At 40.0% G+C, this 7,979-nt stretch overlaps 1 non-coding gene across 1 annotated transcript; it reads right to left on the bottom strand.

Annotated features, from left to right (window-relative positions):
- Positions 1-322: 322 nt before the first annotated feature.
- LOC121823331 (small nucleolar RNA SNORA40) lies at positions 323-447 on the bottom strand. The gene has a single exon (XR_006064741.2). It is a non-coding gene; the product is annotated as a small nucleolar RNA SNORA40 (small nucleolar RNA).
- Positions 448-7,979: the final 7,532 nt, after the last annotated feature.

The following is a 7,979-nucleotide window of genomic DNA, read 5'->3' on the forward strand; positions in this document are numbered from 1 at the left end:
CTCTTAAACTGAATCAATCTCATGCAATCTGGGGTGGCTTTGAACTCACAGAGATCTAGACGGATCTCTGCCTTCCGAGTGCTAGGATTAAAGGAGTGTGCCACTGCTGCCTGGCCTCTATGTTTAATCTAGTGGCTTGTTCTGTTCTCTGATCTTCAGGTAAATTTTATTAGGTTACACAATATATCACCACACAAAATCTTTAAAAAGTGTTAAAATGAAAAGGAATGTTTTTAGCCTTTTTTTCTTTTAAATTTTCAACACTATTCTAAAGAACCAGCCTTATTATCAGTACCATTGTCATTTTCAATTTCTTGAAAATTATATTCCTCCTCATGTATTAAAATTCACACTGAATAAAGAGTTCTGAGTTTCAAAAGAGGATTTATTTTTACATCTCTCTTTAAATCTTTGACCAGTATTGCAACACACACACACACACACACACACACACACACACACACACACACACAGAGCTGATACTAGTGGGAAACAAAGGTCATTTGTTTCCCCTTATTATTTACACCATTTGTTTCCCCTTATATTTTACACCATTGTCGTGATGATTTATTCCTTTGTGTTTTTATTTGCATCCACTTAAAAATCTCATTTTAATGATGTCCTCTCTATGGAATCTTCATCTTTTACTTCACTGTCTTCTTCATTATAGAGGTATACTGGAAGTCCACACATCTTCAGAGAAGACACAAAATATTTTTTGCATCTCTGAGTGCTATGGAAATTTTTCATCTGTGATTTTGTGCTAAGATGCTGTTTTTCTTCTAAAACTCAGTTATTAGTTAACTTATATTTAAATCATATGTATAGCATTTTATCATTTTAATTAAAATTTAATTGCATCGCTTTCCCTCTTCCCTTTACTTCCTCCAATCTCCCCACCTTCTTCATACATTACTTGTATATATATGATTTCAGGGATGACCACTTGGTATTGGATAACCAATTAGGTGCCTAATCCCTGGGGAGGACCATTTATCTGACTTTCCTCATTGTTGAGTGGTCTGTAGCTCTCCATCTATGAGTGGAGCCCCATGAGATTTCCCCCTTCCATGTTAGCATGGCTACTGCGCTTATACTTCCTCAGGTCTTCTTTGGGCAGCCATATTGTTGAGGTGTCATTGTGAGGGTTCCTTGTCATTTCCAGGAAACAGTCTCACAGCAGCTTTCCTGGTCCTCTGCCCTTTGTTCTGCCCCCTGCCCCTTCTGTGATGTTCAGTGAGCCTTCAGAGCAGCAGTTATGTTGTAGATATATCAGTTGGGGCTGGGCACCTCAAGATCCTTTGAGTTTTGTGTTTGAAGAGCATGGTGTCTCCAACCTCTAGGAGGTAACAATAGCTTATACTGTTTTGGGAGTCTCTTTGGCTCTCTCTCTCTCTCTCTCTCTCTCTCTCTCTCTCTCTCTCTCTATCTCTATCTCTATCTCTATCTCTATCTCTATCTCTATCTCTCTTTCTTTCTTTGTAAGATAATTCATGGCTCTTGTGGAGAGTATTGTCAGTCCAAACTGGAGAACTTCATTTGAACTATATATGTTTATGTATACTCATAGATTTCTATGTGGTATATGCAATTTTGTTAAATAAATAATAAAATGGCTCCTTATGGCTTTCCTAGACATCCTTAGTGTTATTTTACCCTCTTCTCTCCCTCTCCTTCTGTATTAACATCCCTTCTTCCATGCCAGCTAAAGCCCTGCCCATTCCCCCTTTCAAATCACTTGTATCCTCACCCAAATGGGATCATTTTACTTCTCTAGTTTCTGTGGTTACCCTACTTTATATACTCATATTTAACAATTTGGAACTAGGAACCACAAATGAGAGAGAGAGCATGTGGTTTTTGTTTTTCTGGGTCTGAGTTACCTCACTCAGTATAACATTTTCTAATTCCATTCATTTGTCTGTAAAGTTCATGATTTCATTTTTTTTTGCAGATGAATAGTATTCCATAGTGTATAATACTGCAGTTTCATTACCCATCCATCAGCTAAAGGATATTTAGTATGTTTCTATATCCTAGGTATTATGAATAGAGCAACAATGAATATGGCTGGGCAAGCACCTGTGGAATAGTATGTCAAATATATCTGGGTCATATGATAAATTTATTGGTAGCTTTTTGAGAACTCTCCCTGATGACTTCCAGAGTGGCTGAAAATGAATGTTTTTAACATAATTATTGTTACTAGATAGAAGTAGAATTCCGACAAATTTTGATTCTTATTGACCAACGATTTGGGCTTCTTGCCTTTTGTCTTCAACTCTAAAAAGAAGTGAGTGTGTCCATCTGTCAAGTATAATATGAATCAATCCCTTTAAAGTCAGAGAATGTCTCTTATATGACTTAGATTGGATAATCAAAAGCATGCTATTCCAAGGATGACTACACACGCTGAGGGACTTTGAGCCTTACGCAATGGAGAAAGCCCCTGTGTCCTTTTCAAAGCCCTGTCAGCCATCATATGCAGCTTCTACCTCACTCTAGCTTTAGAGGTGAAGTTACTCACTCTCTGGTTGTTGTTGATCACAAACAAGGCTTGGCGTAGAAAATCTATGTTTTGTAGCTTTGATTGAAGCTGTCTTTCACCTCCTCATGTTCATTTTTCAATCAACTGTCTTACATTTCAATCTCAATAAATAAAATCTGAATCATAAACTAGAGAATAGTTCATCAAGGGACAATATACAAGTAGGACTATATCATGACTTTCATGGATCTGTGCATTTCCTCTATATACGTTTCTTATTCCACATTAGAAAACATCTTAAAAATTTGAAAGAATCTTTAAATCCAAAATGATGGATAATAGAGAAATTGAATGAAAAAAAAAATGACTATTTCAATCATCCCATAGAGCTAGCTGAGCAGAAAGCTCCTCTCATGAGTGGCCCTGGCAGTTGACTTAAGACACCCTAGAGGGCCACAGCCGCTGCGTTCCAAAACCATCCAACTTGTGTATTTTTCTCTTTCACAGAAGCTTTCTGTTCTGCAGCTTGTCTCTCCAGGATCCTTTTCTCTGTCATCTAGCCATGTAAAGACTGAAGCGTCATAACAATAAAGGTCCCAATGTATTCATTAGAGGAAGTGCTATTCCCAGGGGGCTTCACCACTTTGTCCTTCTGCTGGGGGATGGTCTGTATGTCAAATTGCTCTGATTGGTCAATAAATAAAACACTGATTGGCCAGTGGCCAGGCAGGAAGTATAGGTGGGACTAACAGAGAGGAGAATAGAGAGAACAGGAAGGTGGGGGGAGTCACTGCCAGCCACTGCCATGACAAGCAGCATGTGAAGATGCTGGTAAGCCACGAGCCACGTGGCAAGGTATAGATTAATAGAAATGGGTTAATTTAAGATATAAGAACAGTTAGCAAGAAGCCTGCCATGGCCATACAGTTTGTAAGCAATATAAGTCTCTGTGTTTACTTGGTTGGGTCTGAGAAGCTGTGGGACTGGTGGGTGACAGAGATTTGTCCTGACTGTGGGCCAGGCAGGAAAACTCTAGCTATATCCTTCCCTCCTCTGTACTAAAAAACAAAACAAAACAAAAACAAACAAACAAACAAAACCTGCCTTGCTGTGCACAAGTTAATCTATCACATCCTGGTCAATCAACTGTAGATTCTGAAACTATCCAGAGCTTAAGATTTCTTAATGGCAAACCATCATTCTCTAGGTGAACAGTGACGCAGTTGGTGGATCTTGTCTGCATCCAAGACTAAAGCATCTCTGCAAGGCATCACTGTATTTTGTTCCTTTGAAAAATGTTTCCAAAGCCGTATTCAGTCCAAAGGTAAATAAAGGAGACCATGAGCACATTTTAAGCCTTCTCTTGGTGAACAACTTTTACTAATGATGGCAACAAAATTATTGAAGCCTGTAATAAGCCATCCAGTGCTTGCATAGGTCACCTATGACCACTATTAAGATTTAAATATCCCCTAAAATTAAACACTTTGGGGTTATTAATGTTTCCTTTCCTCTCAAAATTTTTGTGTTGAGAGGAGGTATGGGAGGAAATGTGTTAGCAACAGTAGGATGTGGAGGATAGCTCTAAGTACATTAAACATCTGTTGATGGAGTCATTAGCGCAGCTTGTAGCGACTGCCACCTGGCCCTTATTCCACTTTGTTCCAATTTTAGTATCTGAAAATACACTGTAGCACTCATGTAACACTTCTTTTAAATCTTTTACTACTGCATTAAGTGAAGCCTAAGTACCAATCAGTTCTCACTGAGATGAAAAAAAAAAAATATCTGCTTACAGCCAAAATCAAATGCCAATAAGAAAGTAGCAAGGGTCAAACATCACTTAGCATTTCAGGCTGGCCATGTTAGTATCTACCTGAAAGGAAGTCCTTAACAGAGTAAATGGAGGCAAAGGTGAGAGAGACTTTCCGCCATCAGTCTATAGGTTGCTTTCAAGCACAGCATTAGACTTATCGGGGACAGAGAGCTAAAAGTCTCTCAAAGGAAAAAAAAAAGCCTCCATTTCACTGAGTGCTCAGCCTAAATTAGTTGCTCTTTCCTGGAAAAGGCACAAGAACCAATGTTCTTCCTGAGTCTCATTAGACTCCCACAGCCCTGCTCCAGACAGTATTTATTGTTGCCCTGATTTACAGTCTATACATCCATCGTCCTCAATAAACCAGGGTCCTAAAGCTGCAGAAACACTGTTCGGATGCTGAGAGAAACCAAGCTTCTTTGTTTGCTGGCACCTGGGTTCCTTTCACATGACCATTTTTTCCTTATAAAATAAACCCTACTGAAGGGGTTCACCACATTCAGCAAGGTGCTCTAAAGGATCTGCAAAATCAGAAATTCACTTTTTTCCAGATCTCCCTGTCAGTGTCCCCATTTCCAGCTTATTCATCAGTGATTGGGGGCCCCGGTCTAGCAATGTTTATGAAATGGACTGATGGAGTCACTGATGCAGTTGTTTTCAGTGAAGCTGTCCTAGGTTCTTCCTTTCCTATGCTAAGTCCTGCAGCTGCTTCTCCGGTACCACATGCTATATATCTGCAGTGTTCCTAGAAATTGAAAAATGGAGAAAACAGTGTCTGTCTGTCTGTTCCTTAGACCTTGTTACACATCTGTCCTTACATTAGGACAAAGATGTGCCTTTGACCAAGGGTTGCTGTAGTTGATCAGTTCTCCAGTCCTATGCAAGATACAGACATCTATTTCCCTTCTTACTAAAGACTGATGGTGTGAGGACATTAATGTCCTCAGTGGTCTTTGGCAATTTGATCCACTTGCTTTCATTTAATTTCAACTGGCTACTTTGTCTTGAGTTTCTTTCTTTGTAAAATAAGGAAAATAAATGCTTTACATACCTACTTCATGAACTGTAAGTATAAAATAAAAACAAAATGTATTTCGATACCTGGATAGGAATGATGGTGAATGACCAGGCATGGTGATTTGCTCCTTCAATCCTAGCACTCAGGAGGTATGTGTGGGGCGCGGGGGGGGGGGGGGGGGGGGTCAGAAGGACAGCCAAGAGTCCTAATCAAACCAGTTACTATAAAATGACACCCTGTATCTATCTGCAACAAAGACACCAAATGAGGACATTGTCTACCTCCTTTTCTCTTCTCCTCCTCCCTCAGGACCGCTGTCTGCCTCTCTGCCCTACCTCTACACTCCAGGCTCCCAGTTGCTCTTCCGAATGGTCCTTCTCATGTACTCCACTGACCTTCACAGATGCTCTTGGAGTTCTCCATCAGCTTCCTAAATACTCCTCTAGGGTCCCCAGATGGGAGCTCTTTCTCACAATTTCACTAATAACTGGACCCATCCATCCTCTTTAGAGTTCTCCCAGGCCACCCAAGTTAAGGTAGCTCCTCCTTCCACCCACATTATCCCCCTTTTCTCTCTTGGTTTTATTTATTTTAGAAATTAGACCTCTCAGAAATTATTCATTATCTGTTCTCACATTTAGAGTCTGCCTCCTCCAACCCCTCTTTGAACAAGGCCTTTTTTCTTTGCTGTCATAACTCTTGCATGGCGTGTGTGTGTGTGTGTGTGTGTGTGTGTGTGTGTGTGTGTGTGTAGGTGGTGGTCTTGGTTTATGGTAGGTGCTCTGCTGTGGGATGGTCTGTATGTCAAATTGCTCTGATTGGTCAATAAATAAAACACTGATTGGCCAGTGGCCAGGCAGGAAGTAGGTGGGACAAGGAGAGAGGAGAATTCTGGGAAGCTGAAGTGGGTGGAGCCAGCAGCCACAGCGCCATTTCAGGCTTAAAAGGCTGCAGTTTAAAGCAATAGGCTCAAGGTAATATAAAAAATAAGCCACGTAAAGATGGATACCACACAGAGAATCTGGATTATGTTCTCTTTGATATTCGTAACTGAAGAAAAACATTTGATTGCAAAAGCTGTTGAGTTATGCCAAAATGTGTATTTTAAAGGTACCTTGACTTCAAAATTTGGCTATAAGGATATGTTGCTTTGGAAAAGAGGCTCTGCTTTTGTTTCTACAGAAAGCCAGAGGCTATGGATTTGTTCCAGATTAAGATACATCAGGTTTGACGAGCCAAGACCACCTGAAAGGTCTCCGATGACACCATGGATCAGATGATCCAACATCCAGAATCGTTTCAAGGCAACTGGCTCAGATGATACAGCCTCACGGACTACTCCATGATCCTAAAATTTTCTTTGTGTCCCCATAAGATACAGCGCCCCCCTCCAGGAGGAAGTAGTAAGAGAAGCTACGCCCAAATTCCCAAATATACCAAGCTGGCTTTGGAGATGTGTAAAAGTTAAAATCTTCCTTTTTAAAAAAAGAAAAGGGGAAGTGCTGTGGGATGGTCTGTATGTCAAATTGCTCTGATTGGTCAATAAATAAAACACTGATTGGCCAGTGGCCAGGCAGGAAGTAGGTGGGACAAGGAGAGAGGAGAATTTTCGGAAGCAGAAGGCTGAGGCAGAGAGACACTGCAGCCACCGCCAGGACAAGCAGCATGTAAAGACACCAGTAAGCCACCAGCCATGTGGCAAGGGATAGATTTATAAAGATGGGTTAATTTAAGATAAAAGAACAGTTAGCAAGAAGCCTGCCACGGCCATACAGTTTGTATGCAATATAAGTCTCTGTGTTTACTTGGTTGGGTCTGAGTGGCTGTGGGACTGGTGGGTGACAAAGATTTGTCCTGACTGTGGGCAAGGCAGGAAAACTCTAGTTACAGTGCTCCATGGGTATCTGAATTGAATTGTTTCCTTTACTTAGTGACTTAGAAAGCAAGCAATCCTAGAGCATCTTTAGGGGCTGTCTGTGTATGTATGAGGATGTAATCTGATAAAATATGGCTCCATGTTCAGGGTACTCAGACGAGGAGAAGCACGGAGAGAAACTTCAAGTGCTTTCCTTGCTGAAAAGGGGTTAGTGGTCATTCCCACTGGAATATATTTTCATTTTCTTCTGCTATCTTCAAGATATTTTCACTGTCCCCTTTTTCTGCTACCTTCAAGATAAATGAAACTTTATCAATTTTGATCTTTCTCAATATTGGTTTTTATAAGTGTATTATAATGGTTTATATAATTTTATGGAATTCTACTGTGTTACTTTAATAAACATCTTTAAAACATTTAGAATATAAAGTTAGTCTAATCACATAGATGTTCAATTTCTATTCAAAAATTTCTAATCATGAGATGTTGATGTTTTCAGCTAACTTCATGGTTTATATTCTCCCCCCCACACACACACTAGTATCAAACCCAAGTCCTTGTGCATGCTAAGCAAGTGCTCTGGTATTGAAAAAACCTTCCAAACATGATTTATGTCTTGATGAAAGAAAAAGCAAACCCCATGCTAAATTAAGATTAACTATCATTGTACATGCTATACCATTGATAACAATAGAATAAATGAAAAGCGAAACATGATGAGAAACTGAGTTATCTCATTGCATTGAGCATGAGAGTGTGCTCAGCTCAAGAACCCACATAC

This window comes from Peromyscus maniculatus, chromosome 16, assembly GCF_049852395.1.
Source record: "Peromyscus maniculatus bairdii isolate BWxNUB_F1_BW_parent chromosome 16, HU_Pman_BW_mat_3.1, whole genome shotgun sequence".
Classification (NCBI taxonomy): domain Eukaryota; kingdom Metazoa; phylum Chordata; class Mammalia; order Rodentia; family Cricetidae; genus Peromyscus; species Peromyscus maniculatus.